At 40.3% G+C, this 23,227-nt stretch overlaps 1 pseudogene; it reads left to right on the top strand.

Annotated features, from left to right (window-relative positions):
• The first annotated feature begins 4,943 nt into the window (after positions 1-4,943).
• On the top strand, positions 4,944-5,900 carry LOC110556608 (large ribosomal subunit protein uL10-like; annotated as a pseudogene).
• The last annotated feature ends 17,327 nt before the right edge of the window (positions 5,901-23,227 follow it).

Raw genomic sequence — 23,227 nt, 5'->3', positions numbered from 1 at the left:
AGTATGTTTATCCTATATTATGTGTCTAATATCCACTTATAAGTGAGTATAATATCCACTTATAAGTGAGTTGACGTTTTTGTGGATGGGCTGGTCTTCTCCTCCCTCCACCAGGAAACTTGTCTAGTTAGAGAATGTCCTCTCAGTCTCTATGGCCTCTGCTACTAGGAGTCTCTGCTTGAGTCCCCCTCGTGTTTTCCCAGGAGCCTACCCTGACTTAGGTGTCCAGCTTGTCACTAGATGTCGCCACCCTCAGTTTCTCTTTTCTCTACAGTCCTTCTGTCCTCTCTCTCTCATTCTTTCCAGGTCTGATCTCCACCCTCTTAACTCTCCGTGTCCCCTCCTCTACCCTGCTCCCTCTCTTTGGCCACTACCTCTAGCTAGTCTATCTCCCCTTCCGAGTGAGATTTACGCATCCTCCCTTGGGTCCTCCTTATTACTTTTCTTCTTTGCGTCTGTGCCTCGTGGTATGCTTATCCTGCACCATATGGCTAAAATCTGTTTATAAGTGCATCTTTCTGGGTCAGGGTTACCTCACTCAGGTTGATTTTTTTTCTAGCTCCATCCATTTGCCTGCAAATTTCATGATTGCTTTGTTTTTAATAGCTGAGCAGTATTCCGTTGTGTAGATGTGCCACATTTTCTTTATCCATTCTTCAGTTGAGGGACATCTAGGTTGCTTCCAGATTCTGGCTATTATGAATAAGGCTGCTATGAACATAGTTGAGCAAGTGTCCTTTTTGTACGGCAGAGCTTCTTTTGGGTATATGCCCAGGAGAGGTAGAGCTGGGTCTTGAGGTAAAGTTATTCTCAATTTTCTAAGAAAGCAGCAGATTAATTTCCAAAGCGGTTGTACAAGTTTACACTCCCACCACAATGAAGGAGTGTTTCCTTGCTAGCATTTGTTGTTGCTTGAGATTCTGACCTTAGCCATTCTGACTGGTGTGAGATGGAATCTCAGAGTCCTTTTGATCTGCATTTCCCTCATGACTAAGGATGTTGGAAATTTTCTTAAGTGCTTCTGGGCCATTCGATATTCCTCTGTTGCGAACTCTCTGTTTTGGTCTGGGCTCCATTTTTACTTGGTTTATTTTGTTTATCGGTGTTTGGTTTCTTGAGTTCATTATATATTTTGGATTTTAGCCCTTTGTTGGATGTAGGATTGGTTAAGACCTTTTCCCAATCTGTAGACTGCCTATCTGTAGACTCTTGACAGTGTCCTTTGCCTTACAGAAGCTTTTCAGGTTCAAGAGGTCCCATTTACCTGCAAATTCCACTAGTTCAGTTTCCTTTACAGCTGAATAGAAATCTGTAGTGTATATGTGCCTTTTCACCACCAGTTCATCAGTTGAGGGACACTTGGGTTGTTTCCATTTCCTAGCTAGTGTGCAGAGAGCAGCACTGAACATGGCTAAGCGCATATCTGTGGAGTGTGGGGGAGAAACCTTATGCCTAAAAGTGGTATAGCTGGGTCATATGGTAGACCTACATTTATCTTTTTAAAGAATTCTCCACTGTTATTTCCATGTTGGCTACACCAGTTTGCAGTCCCACCAACAGTGAAAGAGAGCTTACCCTTCCCTCTAGGATTTGTTGTCAGCTGTTTTCTTGATCAGAGCCACTCCATCAAAGTAGTTAGAATTTGCATTCCCCTAATTGCTAAACACACTCTTGAAGGTATTTCTTAGCCATTTTTATTTCTTCTTTTGAGAACTCCATTCCGTTCCATAGCCCATTTTTTTTTAAAAAAAACTTCTGCCTCTTGTTTCTCGACTAATTTTTCATTTTGCTTATTTTATGTTACATGTATGAGTGTTCTGCTTGCACGTATGTATGTGTACCCTGTGAGTGCCTGGTACCCATGGCAATAAGAAGAGGGCGTCAGATCTCCTGGAACTGGAGATACAGATGGTTGTGGAGCACCATGTGTGGCTGAGAATTGAACCCAGTTCCTCTAAAAGAAGCAGCAACTGATGATTCTCTCCAGAACACTCTCCCATTTTGGCAGGTTCCTTGGTTAGAAAGATTGTTTCTTTTGCTGTACAGCCTTTTTTTTTTTTCTTCTTGTTTTATGAGGTCACACTTGTCAATTGTTGGCCCTAATTTCTGAGCTGATAGAGTCCTATTCAAAAGTCCTTTCCACACCTATATCTTGTAGGGAACTGCCAATGTTTTCTTCTAGTAGTTTCAGCATTTTTGTACTTCACATCAACATCTTTCATCCATGCAGAGTTGACTTTTTGCAGGGAAATAGAAATGGGCTTAATTTCTTTCTTCTATGGGTAGATTTCCAGTTTTCCCAGAATCATTTGTTGGAGACTCATTTGTCCTTCCTCTGGTGTATTTTTTGCTTCTTTGTCAAATATCAAATGATTGTGGCTATGTGTACTGTGTTTCTAGTATTTGGCTTTTCTATTTTGTTCCATTAATCTACACGTGTGTTTTGTGCGAATACCATGGTACTTTTATTACTACAGCTCTGTGATGTAGCTTGACATGATAATCCCTCAAGCATTGTTCTTTCTGTTCAGGGTTGCTCTAACTATACTAATGCCATAGTAATTTTAGGATTTTTAAATATTTCTGTCAAGAATGACATGCAGATTTTGATTATAATTGCATCAGGTTTGTATGTGTTGGGTAGGATTATCAATTTCACAGTATCATTTCTACAAATCCGTGAGCATGGGCAGTGTTTCCATCTCCTACTGTCATCTTCAATTTCTTTCTTCAGGGATTTAAAGGCTTCGTTGTAAATGTCTTTTATCTTCGTGGTTAGGTTTATTCCTAGATTTTTTTTTTTCTTTTTAGGGCTGTTGTGAATGGGAGTCTTTCAATGACCTTTCTCAGCATATTTGTTATTAGTATATTAAAAAGCTTCTCATTTTGTAAGTTGGATTTGTATTCTGCTACTCCGCTGAAAGTACTGATCATTTCTAGTTTTCTAGTGAATTTTTTATCACCTCTTTTGCATACAGTATTATCTGAAAATAAGGATAACTTGACTTCTTCTTTTACTGTTTGTATCTTTAATTTCCCTCTCTTGTTTTACTGATCTAGCGAGGGCTTCAAGCTCTGTGTGCAAAGAGAGTGGGGACAGTGAGCAGCCCGGCCTCTGCTGGCTTTTGTATGACTGTTTTGAGTTTTCTCCATCTTGGGTGAGGTTAGAAGTGGGTTTGTCATACACATCATCTGTTATGTTATGATGTCTTATTCTCTCCAGGATGTTTATTATGAAGGAATGATGGATTTTGTCAAAGACCTTTTCTGCATCTATTGGGGTGAGCATCAGATTTTTATCTTTAAGCCCACATATATAACTTATTACATTTATCGGCTTACATATGTTAAACCATCTCTGCATCTCCAGGATAAAGCCAACGAGATCATGGCAGATGATCTTTGATATAACCCAGCATTTGGTTTATAGGTATTTTATTAAAGACTGTTGCATAAGTATTTATCAGTGATTTGACCTTACTTTTGTTATTGTTATTTGGTGGGATGTGTTTTTAGAGCAACACTGACTTTGTGAAAGTAATTTGAAGGTGTTCTGTTTTTATTTTTTGAATAATTTAAGAAGGATTTTTTTTAGAACTTCTTTGAAAGTCTGATATAATTCTGCTGTGACTGCATCTGTAGTTGGTCTTCTTTTAGACAGAAGGACTTTTTAATCACAGTTTTGATTCCTTAAATGTTATTGGTCCATTTCACCTGTTAATCTCTCCGTAGTTTAACTTTGGTAGTGGATTAACCTAGTAATTCATCCATTTCTTTTAGGTTCTCTAACTTAAAGACACAGGTTTTAAAAACACTCCCTTATAATATTCTGTATTTTTCTTTTGGTCTCTGCTTTTCTTTATTATTATTAGTTTATTTATATAATCACTTACAGCTTGATTGCAGCCCTCTCCCCCCTCTCCTCCTGGCCACACCCTCGCACCCCTCCCCTCATTCCTCTCTTCCCCTTCTCTGAGAAGGGAAGGTCCCCCCATGAGTACCAACCCTCCCTGGCACATCAAATCACAGCAGGACTAAGAGCATCCTCTCCCACTGAGGCCGGACAATGCAGCCCAGCTACAGGAAAGGGATCCAAAGGCAGGCAACAGTTAGAGACAGCCCTACTCCAATTGTTAGGTGATACCAATGTGTAGAGGGTCTCTAGTGTTGATCTCTGTTTTGCTCATTTGAGTCCTCTCTTTTTCTTTGGGTTTTTGGGCCAAAGAGCTGTTGATCATATTTCTCTTCTCAAAGAAGCAGCTCTTAGGAATCATTGAGTCTTTATGTTGTTTTCTTCTTTCTATTTCACCAATTTCTGCTCTGATTTTCATTATTTCATGTCACTTACTGGATTTAGGTTTGGTTTGTGTTTGTTTTTCCAAATTCTTTTAAAGAGGAAAAACAGTTTCATGATTTCCAGTGATTTTGTAAGCAAAGAAACTCCTAACTACTGAACAAATACTTCATAGTTAAAATTGTATGAATGTTGAAAATTAATAACAGAATGATGCAAAGTACAAGGAAATTAGCTTGTTTCTCAATACACATAGTAGATCTCAAAAACAAAGGCAATAAAAATATCAAATCAAAACCCAAAACATGAACATAAAAATGTTCTTCAAAAAAATAACTTTTTTGCCTTTCTAGGCCAGTGCTTCCAATGTGATAGGCGTGATACCTTCCCATTCCAAGAGGTGATTTCTATACACAGCAGTTCAATCTAACTGGCTAGATTTGCTGAGAAACAGTTGGTGTTCTGAGTTCTATCAAGTAAGATCCAATAGCCTTTTTGTTTGTATTTACCAAAATACTTTGTACAGGATTCTGAACCAAATGCATTGTGCTTTTTCAGTCAAAAGGATTTTTATTACTCTTGCCAGGCGTCCTCAGCAGAGTGACATCATCTTTAAACCCTGCGTGGTAATCCCTGACACACCTCCTTGATGCCCAGGGAAGACAGGGCCACCTGGATGTCCAACTACTTCCTTAAGCTCATCCAACTTTTGGATGATTACCTAAAAGGCTTCATCGTGGGAGCAGACAGTGTGGGCACCAAGGAGATGCAGCAGATCAGCATGTCCTTCCTCGGGAAGGCCGTGGTGCTGATGGGCAAGAACACCAGGATGCGCAAGGCCATCAGTGGCCACCTGGAGAGCAACCCAGCTCTGGAGAAACTGCTGCCTCATGGGGGAATGTGGGCTTTGTGCTCCCCAAGGAGGACCTCACTGAAATTAGGGACATGCTGCTGCCCATCAAGGGGCCAGCTGCTGCTCTAGCTGGTGCCATTGCCCCGTGTGTGGTCACTGTGCCGGCTCAGGACACTGGTCTGGGACCTGAGAAGACCTCATTCTTCCAGGCTCTGGGCATCACCACCAAAATCTCCGGAGGCACCACTAAAATTCTGAGCGATGTGCAGCTGATCAAAACTGGAGACAAAGTGGGAGCCAGTGAGACCACACTGCTGAACGTGCTGAGCCTCTCCCCCCTTCTCCTTCCGACTGATCGTCCAGCAGGTGTTTGACAATGGCGGCATCTATAACCCAGAAGTGCCTAACAGCACAGAGCAGACTCTGCACACTCGCTTCTTAGAGGGTGTCCGATATGTTGCCAGCATTTGTCTGCAAATTGGTTACCTGTCTGTTGCCTCAGTGCCACACTCTATCATCAACACAAGCAGGCCCTGGCTTTGTCTGTGGAGACTGACTAGACCTTCCCAACTTGCTGAGAAGAAGGTCAAGGCCTTCTTGGCTGATCCATCTGCATTTGTGGCTGCTGCACCTGTGGCCGTGGCCACCACCGCTGCTGCTGCTGCTGCTGCTGCTGCGGCCCCAGCCAAGGCTGAAGCCAAGGAAGAGTCAGAGGAATCAGATGCATATATGGGATTTGGTCTCTTTGACTAATCACCTTCCAAAGCAACCAGTTCAGCTAGCTTATTTTGGAAAACATGGAAATAAAGGTTTACTTATCTTAAAAAAAAAAAAAAAGATTTTTATTATTACTGTTTCATTTTCCTCATTTGTTATGGTGCTGTTTAGGTTGTTGATCTTTTCTTGGTTTAGCTTTGGTTATGTGGATGAATCAAGAAATTCATACATTTCTTTTAGGTACTCCATCATAACGGAGTACAGGGTTTTATTCCTTCATAGTATTCAGTATTTCTTTGATTCCTGTTGCAATGTTTCCCTGATCCCATTAATTTTGGTCATCTCTTTCTTTTGTTTAGTTGGGCCCAAAGTCTGTCAGTCTTGTTTATCTTCTCAAAGAACCAGCCAGATTTGGGGGGGGTGTTATTTTAATTTGTTTCTATTTAATTAATCTCTCCTTTGACTTTCATAACTTCTTGTTGTATGGTTGGTTGAAGTTTTGTTCTTGATCTTCCCAATCCTGTGTTGCATCATTAAGTCGTTTATTTGTGCTCTTTCTGATTTTTTTTTTTTTTAATGCAGGCACTTAGGGCTATAGAACTGCTTTTAATGTGTCCCAGAGGTTTTGTTGTAGTGTGCTTTCATTTTTATTTAGTCCCAGGATTTTGGGGTTTTGTTTGTTTTTCAGGACAGGATTTCTCTGTGTAGACCTGGCTGTCTTGCACTCCCTTTGTAGACCAGGCTGGCCTTGAACCCACAGTGATATGTCTGCCTCTGCCTCCTAGAGTGCTGGGATTACAGGCCTGGGCCACCACTCCTGGCTCCAGGAATATTTTTATTTCTTTCTTGACTTCTTCTTTGACCCATGCATGGCAGTAATGAATTGGCTAATCTACATCAGTTTATAAACTTACTAGAGTTTGTTTGCTGTCAAGTTTATGCATCATTGCATAATGGCTGGATGAGATACATGGAATTTCAATTTTCTGTATTTGAAAAATTTCAATGTTTTTTTTTTTTTAATTTCAATTTTTCCGTATTTGTTGAGGGTTGCTTTGTGTCTCTAGATGAAGTCTTCTTCAAAGTAGTCTCTATGCTTTGCTCAGTAGAGTATCTTTGGTATTCAGTGAGATATCATATAAATTATCTCTGAGGCCCATTTGATGATGTAAGATGTCATTTAATTTTGAGGCTCCCCTGTTTATTTTTTTGGCTAGATGACTTATCTATTGGAGAGACTGGGGTGATAAAATTACCTACAATGGGTGCCCCAGAGTGGTGCATGTATGTTTAGTATTGTTATGTTTTCCTGATTAATTAATCGCTTGATTTTAATGAAGTGTCCTTTGTCTCTTCTATTTAGTTTTAGTTTGAAGTCTATTCTGATATTAAGATGGCAATGCCTGCTTGCTTCTTGATCTCCTTTGATTGGAATACTTTTTCTTTCCTTTTACTTTAAGTGCTACCTATCATTAAAGCTGAGTTTCTTGTAGATAATAGATAGAAAGATTTTATTTCTTAATCCATTCAGTCTGTGTCATTGGATTGTAGAATCAGTCCATTAATATTTAGAGTTATTAAAAGATATGTGTGTGTTGCAGTCATTTTGAGGGTTTTTTGACATCTCAACAGAGACAGGGAAAGTTCATGGGGCCTCTACTCCTAAATGAAGAACTACAAACAATTAACATCTTCTCTTAATTAGCAATTAAGAGAAGAAGACTTAGTCTTCCCCAGGGAGAGGCCCCTGATTGTTTCTCCAATGCCAATTGTTTGCTCAGATATGTACAGTCAACACAGAACGAACTCAGCATAATACATTTATTATATTCTTTTATAGGTATATGTAACAATGATGATTTAAACAGAAGAGGCTGTAAATTGGTGGACAGACATGGGAGGTGTGTGAGAGAAGACAGGGGATAAACTAAGTAATTATATTTTAATTAAACTTAAAAAACTAATGTCAAAAACTTACATTAAATTTTTCTGTAACACTGACTTTCAATTCTGAAGCTACTTAAATACATTCTGTGATAGTGCTTATATAATCGTCAGTTTATTGCTGAAAACTTTGATAATCGTATCTTTATCAAAGTTATATAACAGTATTTATGCCTATTCTTCTAAAACTATTCCTATTTTATGCAACTACTTTGTAAGAAGAGACACTAAGAAATACATACATAGTTCCATTGCTGCCTACCTCACATGACAGTTACATGCTATTTATTTATTTTTCTATTTATCTATTTATTTATTTATGTTTATTACAACTCATTCACTTTGTATCCCAGCTGCAGCCCCCTCCCTTGTCTCCTCCCAGTCTCACCCTCCCTCCCTCTTCTCCACTCATGTCCCTCCCCAAGTCCACTGATAGGGAAGGTCCTCCTCCCCTTCCATCTGACTCTAGCCTATTAGGTCTCATCAGGATTGGCTGCATTGTCTTCCTCTGTGGCCTGGTAAGGCTGACCACCCCCAGAAGGAGGTGATCAAAGAACTAGTCACTGAGTTCATGTCAGAGACAGTCTTTGTTCCCCTTACTAGGGTACCCACTTGGACACTGAGCTGCCATGGGCTACATCTGTGCAGGGGTTCTAGTTTATCTCCATGCATGGTCCTTGGTTGGAGTATTAGTCTCAGAAAAGACCCCGGGGCCCAGAGTTTTTTATTCTGTTGCTCCCCTTGTGGAGCTCCTATCCCCTTCAGGTCTTTCTATCTCCCCCTTCTTTCATAAGATTCCCTCCACTCTGCCCAAAGTTTGGCTATGAGTCTCAGCATCTGTTTCGATACCCTGCTGAGGACATTTGTTCAACCATGTTTGTAGCAGTTTTATTTGTAATAGCCAGAATCTGGAAACAATCCGGATGTCCTTCAACTGAAGAACAGATACAAAAATTGTGGTATACTTACACAATGGAATACTACTCAGCAATTAAAAACAAGGAAATTGTGAAATTTGAAGACAAATGGTGAGAACTAGAAAAGATCATCCTGAGTGAGGTAACCCAGAAGCAGAAAGACACACGGTATATATTCACTTATAAGCGGATATTAGCCACATAACACAGGATAAACATACTAAAATCTGTATACCAAAATAAGTTAAGCAAGAAGGAGGATGTTCAATCCTCATTCAGAAAGGCAAACAGGACAGACATCAGAAGTGGAAGAAAACAGGGTACAGGACAGGAGCCTACCACAGAGGGCCTCTGAAAGTTACATTTTTTTAAGTTACATTCTTTTTTAAATTTAAAATATTATAATTTTTTTTATTTTATGCGTACGGATGTCTTGCCTGTATGTATGTCTGTGTACTAAGTGTGTACCTGGTGCCAGTGGAGGCTGGAAGAGGGGTTGGATTCCTGGAACTGGAGTTGTCGACAGTTGTCAGCTGCCATATGGGTGCTGGGAATCAAACGCAGGTCCTCTGGAAGAGCTCTTAACCATTGAGCCATTTCTCCAGTTCACTACATTTTTTTTTCAAGACAGAGTTTCTCTGTGTAGCCTTGGCTACCCTGGACTCATTTTGTAAAGCAGGTTGGCCTTGAACTCGCAGAGTCCACATGCTCCTGTCTCCCCAAGTGCTGGGATTACAGGCATGTGCCACCATACCCAGCTACCCTCTTTTTTTATGTGTTACTTTACAGGTAAGTTCTTAGCTTTAACTCAGTGGTTCTCAACCTGTGAGTTGAATATCGGAGCCTAGGTCCAAAAAACAAAAATGGAGAGAAAGTCCTATGAATTTAATATCCCTGACAGACTGGAAAAGACAGGATTCATAATACTAGGAGACTCTGAAACAAATCAAGAGAGCCAACGACATGGGGGAAAGATACTAAGGGAGAGACTCATCCATTCAATAAGGTCTCTAGCTTAACAGTATTGTGTCCACATGGACAAACGGGCTGTGGCTGTGCAGTTAGTGCTGGCAGGAGCCATGTGACGGTGGACACAGAGGCTCTGCTGGTCTTACAAATATAGTGATGCTTACAGTTAAAATTTTAATGCTAAGGCCCTGAGTTAAGTTTAAGGTCTAGTATTTTTAAACTCCATGATTTTTAGGGTCCTGTTGGGATGGATGCTCCTTCAACTCCACTTGTGAACCAAAGAATGACTTTTTTTAATCATTCATTAATTAATTTCCTTTACATCATGATTGAAGCTTCCTCTCCCATCTCTCTTCCCAGTCCCTCCCTCTCACTTCCCCTAACCCTCATCCCCTCTCTTTTTCTCCTCAGAGAAGGGGAGACCTCCCATGGATATCAACCAGTCTTGGCTTTCTTACCCAGAGTTTGTCCTACTTTGTTCCAACAAAGCAAACAAACATAGATGAGCAGTTGTTGAAAGGGGGAATCTTGGCAAAAATCATGAAATTATATTTGAGGTAACTCATCTCCATTGCGCCCTCTTCCAAATGGCAGAGGCCTGAAGAACTGCTCCCAGCTGGAAGGAGCCAGAGCCTCTTTCAAAGCTTTCCGGCCAAAAGGAGATTTACTCTGCCAAAGAGCATTTCCAGAAAAGAAATTTTTGTTTTGTTTTGAGAAATATGAAATAAAAATTGTTGCAGAACATAAAAATACAAAACTACCCATTAAAGAGAAGTAGAATTTGTTAGAGTGGGATTGACAGAAGCAATGTGGAAATGAAACCAAGACAGGCATCTCCAGAAGAATTGTTCCTCACTCAGGACAGTGGAAGCCGCAGACTCTCCCGTGAGAGCCACATGGTGTGGGCTCTTAGGGTTTTATAGGATGGAAAAGGAGGAGTTTGGGGATGGAAGAGTCCACCTGCAGCTCAGGCCTCTGCAGTCTGGAAGTGTGGACTCCCGCGGGGCTGGTATGTGGGTCTTCTCACCAGAAGCTTCCCAGGGTGTCATCAGTCAAGTCAGCTTTCTGGTCCAGGGTGTCTCAGCCCACCTGGGGCTTCTGGCTCACTAACCCCTTCCCTAGGGTTATCAAAGTATTTTGAGAATTACACATATAAATTTGTTATTTGCCATTTAAATTTAACTTTGTGGTTTAAGTTAAGTTGAAATCTGTAACTTTAAATACATCTGTTTGTACTTGTAGTATTGTTGAAACTTAGATTGCCTCTCTAGTCCCAGCAAGCAGAGAGAATATCCCAGGAATGCTTTTGGCAGTCACAAAACCAAATCTGCTTGGCAGCGATCGTTTCCCTGGACGCCCTCCCACACCTACATACTCATCTCTCCCGAGTAGGTCTGGCATTCCAGGCTTCCTTCAACAGTTTTTGCTCCCTCCTTATTTCCCAGGGGCTCCCTTATCCCTGCATCTAATTCAAGCAACACTCTGAAGTGAAGGACACAGCCTCACAGGAGGAGGACTCCCTCCTCTCCACTATTCTCTACGTTCAGCAAGGTTGTCTTTTGCAAGGTCCTCTTTCCCTCTCCTCCAGAGCTTAGGTCATGAAGAGCCTCCTTCAACACAAGAACTAAGTTCATTCAATTGGTAGCATTTCTAAGAGTGTGTTCTTTTGTTTGGCTTGGTTTGGTTGGTTTCAAGGCCCACTGGAAAGTTTCTACACTCACATCTCTGTAGAGTGGAAATCATCTAGAAAACTCCCTGGGATGCCGTTTAAATGCTGTGCTTGCAGAGGGTCTAGCAAGATTATTTTAATGGCTTAAATTTGGGGTGTGCTCAGAGTCAGAAGATTAGGGAGACTGTCCTATCTGGATTGATTTAACTATCTGAAGTTTTATCCCTTTGAGCACTAAAACAAAAATATTATTTAAGTTGTTCTTTTTGGAGTGGTCATTTATATATGCTGCCTTGCCTTTAAAGCAGGCTAGACTTTATTCTGGATGAAACCTATTCCATAACAGGATGTGCCTCAAGGAGGGAAACACATATCAACCTGATTGTATCTGTTATCCCGAGCTCAGACTCTTCAGAATTCTTATGTCATGCTCTGGTGTCCCCTTTTCCTCCCTACTGTCACAACATGCAGCCACACAGTTGTGCATACACCTCTCCGTGTGTGTTGCATTCTGCCATCTTCTAACCTGATATAATTTTGGAATGAGATGTGGAACCATGTATAAAATAAAAGTCTTTAGACCTAGAGTGCAGAGTGTGTGACAGTACTCACATGAACCTATGAAAGGTTTGAGTATGACCCAAAAGAAGTGAGAAAGAAAATAACATGACTCACTAGAGATGATTATTTTAAGAGTCTCTTTTGAGTAACCAGGTTACAAAAATAGAAGATTATACTACTCTTTGAGATATACTTCATAAATTATAAGTTTTGCTGATTACAAATACAATGTAGTTGACAATAAAGATTAGTCATTACAGGATGTTATTTATAAAAGCCCTTAGGGATATTAAAGAATAAATCATTTTGTGGATACATACTTTATTTCTCATGGCTAAGTACATAAGTGTGGAATTTTTAAATGGATTTAATCCTATTACCAGTTTTTATATGACTTTCACACAAAATCATTTCTTCAACTGTGTTTATTGTTTTTTAATTTTTAGAATTTGCCTATAATCAAAGCAAGTGAAATGCAGCTACTGTTTTAAGAAAGAACAAAAAGTGGAGAAAATAGCATGATGGGTAGAAGAAGAAAAGGCCCCACGGAGGAAAAGATATGACCATTTGAGGACCCAAAGGAAGTCCATCTGTTAAGAGTTTGCTCTCTGAAGGGACATGTGCTAGGAGATGAGGATGTCTGGAGTCAGACTAGGAAGGGCCTTTTAGGACACACTCAGCACGCCATATTTCATGTTAACTTAATGGTCTTTGGGAATAGAATAATATGGCTTGGGGGAGGGTAGACGTGTAAAGGGGAAGCAGACAAAGCCCCCTGTCATGCTGAGAGACCAAAGACTTAAAACCCAGTGGGTGTTGTTTTAAAGGTTAGCCTTAATGCCTTGAGGGGAAGAACTAGCCTTACTGCATTCTTTCCTACCCACGAATTATACAGTTGCTGGGACCAGGCCAGACTGTTTGTAGTCTTGGTGCCTAACCTGGACCAAATCATTTCAATTTCCCTTACCCAATCATGTAATGTCAAAGCATGTAAGTCTCTCCTTGCCTTTTTTCCCTTTAAAAACTTTGTACCCCTAGACCTTGGGGCCACATTCCTTTCCTGTTTCCACAGGAAGTTTGTGTCCCGTATTTAAACACGTACACAATTTTAAAAACCTCATGGATTTACAGCAGATTCTATTCCTGGTCTTTTGGGGTTCATGAACTGGGCATAATAATACTATTGAAATCTCAATTTTTTTTTGAGGGGAGGGTCTCTTAAGTCAGTGTTCTTTTGCTGCCATGACCAAGGCAGCTCTTATAAAAGAAAGCTTTTCACTAAGCTTGCTTAGTTTCAGAGGTTTCATCCATTATCACCATGGCAGGGGGCCTGGTAGCACACAGGCAGACATGGTGCTGGAGAATCTGAGAGTTCTAAATCCAGATCCACAGGCAGCAGGAGGAGAGAGCTATTTTTGAAAACCTCAAGCCCCACCCCCAGTGAAACCCTTCTAATCCTTTCAAATGGTGCCACTTCCTAGTGACCAATCATTCAAATCTATGTCCTCTTGGGGGCATTCTCATTTAAACCACCATTAAGGGCTAGGCTTAATGTTTCCCTATGAGTTTTTGAACTGTAAACTCTAAAAGAAATGAGGTTAAAAAACAAAGTAACTTTACAAAATGAAGAATTAGAAGTGAGATTGCTTGTTCAATTTCAAGTACCAAGGAGTTGCTTTAGAGAAATGATTTGACAATTAATAGTGTGTCTGAATACAGCCATTTTGTCAAGTTCCTTATTTGAGGAATGGGCACAGAAACCAAGTTCTCCACTTGGCTTCAAATATGCCTCTTAGGAAATAGAGAAATATATAAAAATCAGTAGTAGCCTTCCTATACTACAAGTTTATTTTTTTAAGCTCATGTGCATGGGATTGTTTCTCTGACTTCTTTCTCAGTATATTTGTTGTTGGTATCTAGTAAGGATACTTATTTTTATATGTCTATTTTGTATCTTTTTACTTTGCTGAATGTGTTTATCAACTTTAAGAATTTTCTGATGGATTCTTTGATGTGAGGGTCTCTGCAAACACCACAACCATCAGTGAATATCTCCTTGTCTTTTTGCTCTAGCTAAGAGTTCAAGTGCAATATTGAACAAGAATGGAGAAAACAGACAGATTTGTCTTTTTTTTTCTTTTTGTCTGATTTTAGGAAAAATGCTTTGACTTTCTCTTCATTTAGTTAGATATTGCCTGTGGGTTTGTTGTATGTTGTCTTCCTTATGTGGACATATGTCTCCTGTATCTCTAGGTTTTTCAGTACTTTTAACATGAAGTGATGTTAGACTTTGTAAAAGGCTTTTTCTGCATCTAATGAGATGATGCTGTAGTCTCTACCTTTGGGCATATTTACATAGTAGGTACATTTATTCATTTCTGTAAGGTGAATCATCCCTGCATCTCTGGAATGGTGCCGGCTTAGTTATGGTAGGTGATCTTTTTTTGTGTTTATAAATTTGGTTTGCAAGGTTTTAATTAATTCTTTTACTTTTGAGATTGTGGTATATCATTTCTTCCTTTCCTTTTCCATCCAAATCCTTCCAATAACCCCCCTTTTTGCCCTCTCTTTCAAATTCATGCTCTCTTTTCCCATCAAATGTTTTACTGGGAATTTTTGCATGTATATTCATCAGAAAAATTGGCCTATAACTTTTTGTTGAGTCTTTATACAGTTTTGTTATCAGTATAATATTGGCCTCATAAAAAGAATTTGGAACTGATCCTTGTCTATTTTATGGAATACTTGGGGGAATGTTGGTTTTTCTACGAAGGTCTGGTAGAATTCTGAGCTGAATTTGTATGGCCCTAGTAGGCATTTTTTAGGTTAGAAATTTTTAAATTACTGCTTCTATCTCATTGTATATTATGGGTCTGTTTAAGTTATTTGCCTCATCTTGATTTAACTTTAGTGTGTCATATGTTTCTAGAATTCATCCATTTCTTGATTTTTTTTTTCAGTTTGGTGAACTATAGATTTTTAAAGTATGTTATTGTGATGCTCTGAATTTCCTCAGTGTCTGTTGTGATGTCTCTTTTTTCATGTCTCATATTATTAGTTTGGATCTTCTTTTTTTTTCTTGGTTAAATTGTTAATCTTGTTACCAACTCTTTGTCTCATTGATTCTTTATATATTTTTTCTACATCATTAATTTTGGCTCTGATTTTGATTTTCTTTTGCCACCTTCATTTGGGGGGGTATTGTTTATTCTTTTTTTTTTTTCTTTGTCTTTTAATATTAGTGATAGTTCACTGAGTATAATAGTTTGGGTTAACAGCTCTGGTATTTCAGAACTTGCCTTTCCATCCCTTCTGGCTCTAAATGCTATTGTCTAAAAGTTAATCAGGTGTTATTTTGGTGGGCCTGTCTTTGAAAATGACTTGACCTTTCTTCCTTGCTGATTTTAATACCCTTTCTTTATTCTTTGATTTTAATGTTTTAACTATAATATGTTATGGGGAATTTCTTTTCTGGTCCTGTTTGTTTGGTGATGCATAAACCTCTTTTACCTGGAGAAGCCTCTCTTTTCATAATTTCAGAAGCTTTCTTTTATGATTTTGTTGAAAATATTCTGTATTCCCTCTGTCTCTAGTTCTACTTTGTCTTTGTCATCTTCTCCCTCCCTTCCTCCTTCTCCCTTTCCTTTAGGTAGAATTCAAAGGTTAATTCCTTTCATGTTGTCTCAATGCTCTCTTGTGTTCTGTTCTTCTTTATTTTTTTTTAAATTCTCATTGACTTTTACTGAGTGATTCAATATTCTACTTGATCTTCTACAAACTCACTGTTTTCCATATGATTAATTCCACTGATGAAGACATTCACTTAGGGTTTTTTGGTTTGGTTTGGTTTGGTTTTGGCTCGTTGAGTTTTCACTACTACCATTGATTTAGTTTGGCTTTCCTTCACCAATCCTATCTCTTTATTGAATAAATTTTTCATATCTTGGATTGACTTTCTTATTCCTTGGAACTCTTTGTTTTTTGTTTTCTTTGAGTTGTTTGGTTACAGTTATGACCACTCTTTGGAAGATCTGAAGATTTGGACTGTTTTCATTGGGGTTCACTAGGTTTGTGTGTGTGTGTGTGTGTTGTCTCACACATCTCAACTAGTTTTTTAGTTACATATTTCTTTTTGCTCAAATTACCTTTCCTCTTTAGTGTAGGTGTGTACAAAGGTTAAGTGCTAAGAAAGTTGAGACCTTTTTTTTTGTGGACTTTGAATTGGGACTACAGGTTTTAGCCTTAGTGTTTGAGATTCCTTTAATGTCTGCCTGTACAATATACTCTGGCCACCCCTCTCCTATGCTGCCTTCTGGTGTGGCTTTCTGAGCCCAGTTGCTCTCCTTCAGTACACTCTGGTCAGCTAAGGCTTGGGACAGCAGACCTTGGGAAGCTGAGCAGTCAGCATATCTGTGAGAAGTACATGACCCCATATTGTCCTCAGGTAGTCTTGCTGCAGTCTGACAGGTGGGCATATAGAAAATAGTCAATCTGAATAATGATTAAGGTACATGTGGGAACAATGTGCTTACTATGATATTACAACAGTTGAGCACAGTGGTGCGTGCCTCTAATCCCAGCACTTGGAAAGCAGAGGCAAGTGGATCTCTGTGATTTTTAGGCCAGCCTGGCCTATATAAAGAGTTCTAGGACATTCTGGGCTACACAAAGAGACGATGTCTCAAAACAAACAACAAAAACCAAATTGCAACATCAGTAGGCAATAGGATTTTCATTTCTATGCTAATCTCTAGGACACAATGTTTACTGTGTTACCTACGACTATTCACTGATGATCTTTTTAATCACCTAATGTTTGAAAATGGTTATTAATATATTCAGGATCCATTGGCTTTTAAAATGTCCTCTCAAAAATTCTTGTCATGTTATTTATTTTAATTTTCAGTTTTTAGAGGGTTTTTGTTGTTGTTGTTGTTGTTGTAGTTTAGTTTGTTTGTTGTTTCTCCTGTGTCTCAGGCTATCCTTGAATTAAATATGTAACCAAAAGTCATATGATCCTCCTGCCTCCACCTCCCAAGTGCTGGAATTCTAGGCATGTGCCACCATATCCATTTTTTTAAACAATTTTTAATTTTTATTTATTACAATTTATTCACTTTGCATCTCAGTTGTAGGCCTCTCCTTCATCCCCTCCCAACCCCATCCTCCTTCCCTCTTCTGCTATGTCCATCCCCCAGTCCACTGATAGGGGAGGTCCTGCTCCCCTTCCATCTGACCCTAGCCTATCAGGTCTCATCAGGACTGTCTGCATTGTCTTCCTCTGTGGCCTGGTAAGGCTGCACCTCCCCACCTCCCAGGGAAAGGTTATCAAAGAGCCAGCCACTGAGTTTATGTCAGAGACAGCCCCTACCATGTCCAGTTTTATAATATTATTTATACAAGTATGATCAGGGAAATGAAAATTCTTGCTTCTAATATTTTATAATTATTTTTTTCTGTGGTACATCAAATTTGATTATTTTTTCCCATGAGAAACATAAATCAAAATTTAATTTAATGAAAGAGGTACTCAGTTGTTATGTCATCAAACATAACAAAAAAGGGCTACTGAGGAGACACCTCACTTGGTAAAGCATTTGCTGCCCAAACACGAGGACCTAGGATTAGCCCTAGCACCCAGTAAAATCCAGGCACCTTAGCACATGCCTATAATCTCAGCACTGTAATCCCTGGAGCTTGCTGGTCAGCCAGTTTGGCCAATCATCAAATTCCAGGTTCAGCGCACCTCCCTCTGGGGGTGAGCAGCCTTACCAGGCCACAGAGGAAGACAATGCAGACAGTCCTGATGAGACCTGATAGACTAGGGTCAGATGGAAGGGGAGGAGGACCTCCCCTATCTGTGGACTTGGGGAAAGGCATGGGAGGAGAAGAGGGAGGGAGGGTGGGATTGGAAGAGAACGAGAGAGGGAGGCCACAGCCGGGATACAAATTGAATAAATTGTAATAAATGATAATAATAAAAAAGTACTTACCTACATAAGAATATAGTGCTCAGAGCAGGGAGACACAGTTTTCTGTAAACAAGCTCATTTTCCTAAAAACTACAGAGACTGTTTTCTTAGATACGTTTTTAGTATTCTTTTCCCTTTTAAAAGGGAATATTGAACTGTTTCCAATTAAATCAAAATGTGGCATAAAAAGAAAACCCAATAAATCATTAAATGAAAATTCTAAGAAAAAAAAAGGAGAAACTCTCAAAAAATAAGATAAAGGGTCTGGAGACATGGCCCAATGGTTAAGAGTTCATACTGCTCTTGAAGGGACCCCAGGTTCTGTTCCCGGCACCCATGTTAGGCACCTACACCCTCTGCATCATCTGTGCACAGCAGTACTCATTTTTACACGCCCATACATACACACACACACACACAAACACACACACACACACACAAACACGCACACAAACACACACACACACACACAAACACACATATACACACACACAAACACACACACACATACACACACACATGCATACAATTAAAAATAAAAAATAAATCTTCATAGTACAGAGTTGTGGAGCCTAGTTCCAACATCTACAAAACACTCCCAAATCTAAGACTCTGGGAATATTGCAGAAGATGGAGCAAAAACATTGTAAGATCCAGATCAGAGAGTTTGCTGTGAGATTGTATCTCCTAGTGAAGTTAGAGGCCACAGCCATAAAGTCTCACCAGTATGACAGCCAAGACAGGAACTGAAGAAGGATGACTCCAATGGACATGCCATGGTGGGCAGGGAAAGCCCAGGAGGCCTCAGCCCTACACAAAGAATTCTGGGACACAGGTGGTCTTCTCCAGGGAAGTACGCACCAATTAGCTGTCCGGTGCCAAATGTTCAGCGCTGAAAATACAAATATGGGTATCTTTGTATGGAGTAAATGGGTTTTATTTAGGAATATATATGTCTATGCATATATGTGTACAATAGCAATTAGTGAAAAAAGAGGCTATGAATTTGAAGGAGTGTATGAGATGGCTTTAAGGGAAGAAAGGAAAGGGAGAAATACTGTGATTACATTCTAATCTTTAAAAAAATAAAACTTAACAAAAAAATAAGCAAAAGCAATTCTAAAATAAATAAATAAATAAATCTTTAAAAAAATACAACGAACAGCGATATCCACCCAATACCAACCTCTACTTTCCATGTGTCCAGGCACTCATGCCTACCTGCCTGCATGAGTACAAACACACACATTTTTCAACATCATTTCCCTGCAAGTCTTTTAATAATGAATGGCTCAAAACAGTCAAAATCTAGCCCGATTAAGACCTTATTGTGATTTGGTTGAACAAAAAGTTCTACCCGGAAAATATTCCCTGAGAGCATGAGACCCTGCCCAGCAGGACAGGTTAGAAACACACAGTCTTGAAGCGCTGCGGCTCTCTCCCTGGGAGATGTATTTCCACCGTCACGTCCTTGTTTTTCTAGCACACAAAGCCCCTCTCCATCTAACCAGCTTTCAAAATATTCTTACACTTCCAGACCTTTCTCCCCCAAACCATACATTTGTGCCATGGGATGATATAATGGCAAAATATGGACTTTAAAAATATTGATTTTTTAACCATAACCATTTCCTTACCTTTTAGATACAGGCCAATGTTTAATTTACTGTTTTCTCACAGAACTAAAGGAAAATAGCAACAAGACGGTTTATATATAATATGTGACCTTTGGAGCTTAATTGACTGGTCTCAAATCCTGACTTCTCCCAAACAGGTAATTTAACTTTACTTTTTTCATCTACAAAATGAGCATTTTATCTTATAGAGTTGATGTGAGAGTTCAGTCAATTTGATACATGTAAGAGTTTGAGATGTCAACACAGTAGCATTTTACTTTAGTGTAGTCTTAGAGCAGATCAGGATTGCTTAAGACTATGAAATTATTATCCCACTTTTCAGAGCCAAGCTCACCAGGAAGTCATGTGTTGCATCATGATCCAATGTCAGAGAGCTGGGAGAAGCATGAGCTCACTCTTGCGTAGTGACTGTTGGATACTCTTGAGAATTCCTTACTCTGCATTTCCCACGGTTGTGCAAATGCCTGGGTGACATACACCTAAGTGCCATGAAGCTGGTCCATAAAATCCACATTATTAATGCTTCCTAGTAGTTGGAAGAAATATACAGTTCTATTTCTGGAAGAGACTTCATAATGAGCCTTCCGTCTTTTCATCTGTCACAGACTGTAGCAAAAAAAAAAAAAAAAAGCCCTTATGACCGGGCTAGTGATGCAGATCAGCTGGTAGAGTGCCTGAGGAGGGTGCAGAAGCCTTGGCTTTGATGCCCAGCACCACATAAGCACAGTGCAGTGGCCCATGCCTGAAATCCCAGCACTCAGGAGGACAGAGGCAGAAGGTCAGAAAGTCAAAGTTGCTCTTGATTCTCTCTCTTAAACACACAAACACACACACACACACACACACACACACACACACGATATCCATCATTTCAGCAATCTCGGTTAAGCCAGTTTTCAAGACTAAATCCTACCTCTAGGCCACTTTGGCATCCACAAGTCTCTCCTTCCAGTTTTTGCTTCCTTTAAGCTTTGGGAGGGTGGAAAGCTGTGCTAATGAGAGGAGTAAGATAATAGAGTCTTATTTGACCTTTGGAAAGTTGGCTCTCGTAGCCTCATCATAAAAAGGATTCCAAGCCACAATTTTTTTTGTTGTTGTTATTCAGAATGAATGTGTAGGCTGGCGTCTGTTCTCGGGCCGGAAGTCAGCTTTTGTTTTCTCCTAGCTGAGTGTGCTAAGGGAAGTTCACCTTAAATGGTAGTCGCTCTGCTTTATTTGCTGCTTTATGCTAAGCCTTTCTTACTAAATTCTTAGACGTTTATTCAAGATTGCCATCTCCACCGATCTGCATCCAGCAGCTCTGCTGCCACCACATACACCTGGCAGCTGGCCACTGTGGCAACGTTGAGATTACCTCCTCCCAGGAACTCATTAAAGCCGCATTGGATGGCGTCAGTTGGAGTCATTCCACCTTCACCCAGCAGGTATTTATAGAGCAACTCCTCTGAGCGTGATGAGGAATCACAAAGGCAGCTAAGGCATGATTTCCCGTTTTTCCATCTACTGAAATAAAATTTTTAGTTATTTATCTTCTATGAATGAGTGTTTGCCTGCACGCATGGATGTGTCCTACATACATGCCTGGCACTTCCAGAGTAAGAAAAGGGCAGCTAGTACCAGGACACTGGAGTCACACGTGGCTGTGAGCTGGCTATGTTGGTGCTGGGAACTGAACTCCGGAGTTGCGCAAGAGTGGCAAGTAAGCTTAACTGCTGAGCCATCTCTCCAGTCCTTCATCCCCAGGCCTGTTAAAAGGACTTAAATGTAGCAAGTCCAGGCATCAGTTTCCTTTCCTGTTGTTATGCTAAGAACTGGATCCAGGTCCTCACACATGCTAGGCAAATGTTCCACCACCGAGCCAAATCCCCAGCTCTTCAGTTTTCTCCCTTGATCCTCTGGAGAGACTGGCTCCTAATATTTGCCAGAAGTAAGACATTCTTTCCTTGTTATTTATAACTAAGACCATAGCTCATCTGCTTCTAATATTCTAATCTTGCTCTTGCCTGTGGGCTTTGTTTTACTTCTGGTGGGAGTGGCTGCATGGAAGGAGCCCAGGGCCGGGCGGACTAACAGAAGTTTTCACTGCTGAATTGCACCTGTTATACCTGCCTGGCGGTAGAGCTCTCACAGTTGGATTTTAACACCACTTGAAAACAAAACCAAACCTCGTGATAAATGTGAGGTGATGATGTCCAATTCAATAAAAAGGAGTGAAAATTCTGTTCTAGCTGCGTATTCTAAGTGTGGAGATAAAAACAGTAAGACTGCATTTTATTCCCTCCTTGTGCTCAAAGGCTCTCAGAAAGGCGGACCTGGGCAAAGCAGTTGTCCCTGGTGGATGACATCAGAAAGGACATGAATGCTCACCAGATGGACGGCACATAGAAGGGGTCCTGTGCATTAGGAGCATCCTGTATGGAGCCTGCAGGATGAAGAAGTATGTTAACAGTCTGTGAAGAATCAGAGTTGTGTCAAGTGGCTATGCCTGGTCTTGAGAGACCTAGGTCAAGAAGTTTGGGTGAGTTCTACCACTGGGAGTCAAATGAAGAGGATTCATTAAGGTGAGTGGAACAATCAATTGGAATTTTATAAAGAATATTCTGGCTGCCATGATTGCAATGAATTAGATGAGAGCAAACTAGAACAAGGACATTTTGGAAATTTGAAAGGACCATACGGGGCCAAAAATGGCTTGACAGGCCATAGGCCCTAGAGGAGAAGCTAGTACTATTATTCTAAGTAGCCATAGTAGTAAACCAATTCCTCATGCCCTGTTATTATACCTACAGATTAAGGCAACTCTCAGCTCTTATCAGAGAAGCATCTGTTTGCAATAAACAAGCAACACAGAAACCTGCAACTTGCCAAGGTATGAGGAGAAGAGACTGCAGAATTTTCAGCACTGAAGAGAGTAAGCTCCCTCACAGTCCTCCTTCCAAGTCTTAGGGATCATTGCAGAAGAGGGGCTGAAGAGACCTTAAGACTCAGAGGTGTGGATGCCTCCAAGGAGACTGTCTCCTGGACACAGCACGGCAGTTACACAAATGCACTCAAAGTAATTGTGACAGTACGCACAGCATCCGTCAAGCCCATGCCAGAGGAAATCCCAGCATGAAGAAGAGCTGGGCATGAAGTTCCACTAAGAGCTGAGGAGCGACTGTTAACAACTGCTAGCTGGAAAGCAATGGTCCGTTTTCTCTGAATGCAGAGCCCATGATGGGTCCATCAAACTCCCGTGGGAGTCCACATATTAAAGGGTATTTAGGCAGCTGGCCTTGATGGGGGAAAAAAACCCACAAAACTACGTAGGAAGGGAAGGGGGGATGGATCTGGGGAGAGATGGAACAGAAAGGATGAATAGGATCTAAACTCATTGTACAAAATTCTCAAATGACATTTAACTGTGCAGCAGGAACAGAGAGACAACATCAGCAGAGGCTGAGGATTGTGAAGACACTGCAGAGATGTGGTGAGACCAAGTTCAGGGTGACTCAGGTCTCCACCTTTGGTGGTCAGCTCTGTGTTGGTGTTACACCCAAACACAGAACTGTCAATAGAGGATAAAAAGATGTTCAGGACTCTACAGTTGGATGGCCAGTCCAAAGATTTCCAGAGGGGTCATAGTCAAAGAGCTGGCAATCATGGCCTCGAGGATTGTTATCTGTGGATGATGGCTAGAGTCCTAAATAGAGGT

Source organism: Meriones unguiculatus, chromosome 4 (assembly GCF_030254825.1).
Source record: "Meriones unguiculatus strain TT.TT164.6M chromosome 4, Bangor_MerUng_6.1, whole genome shotgun sequence".
NCBI classification, from domain to species: domain Eukaryota; kingdom Metazoa; phylum Chordata; class Mammalia; order Rodentia; family Muridae; genus Meriones; species Meriones unguiculatus.
This window is presented reverse-complemented; position numbering and strand designations above follow the sequence as displayed.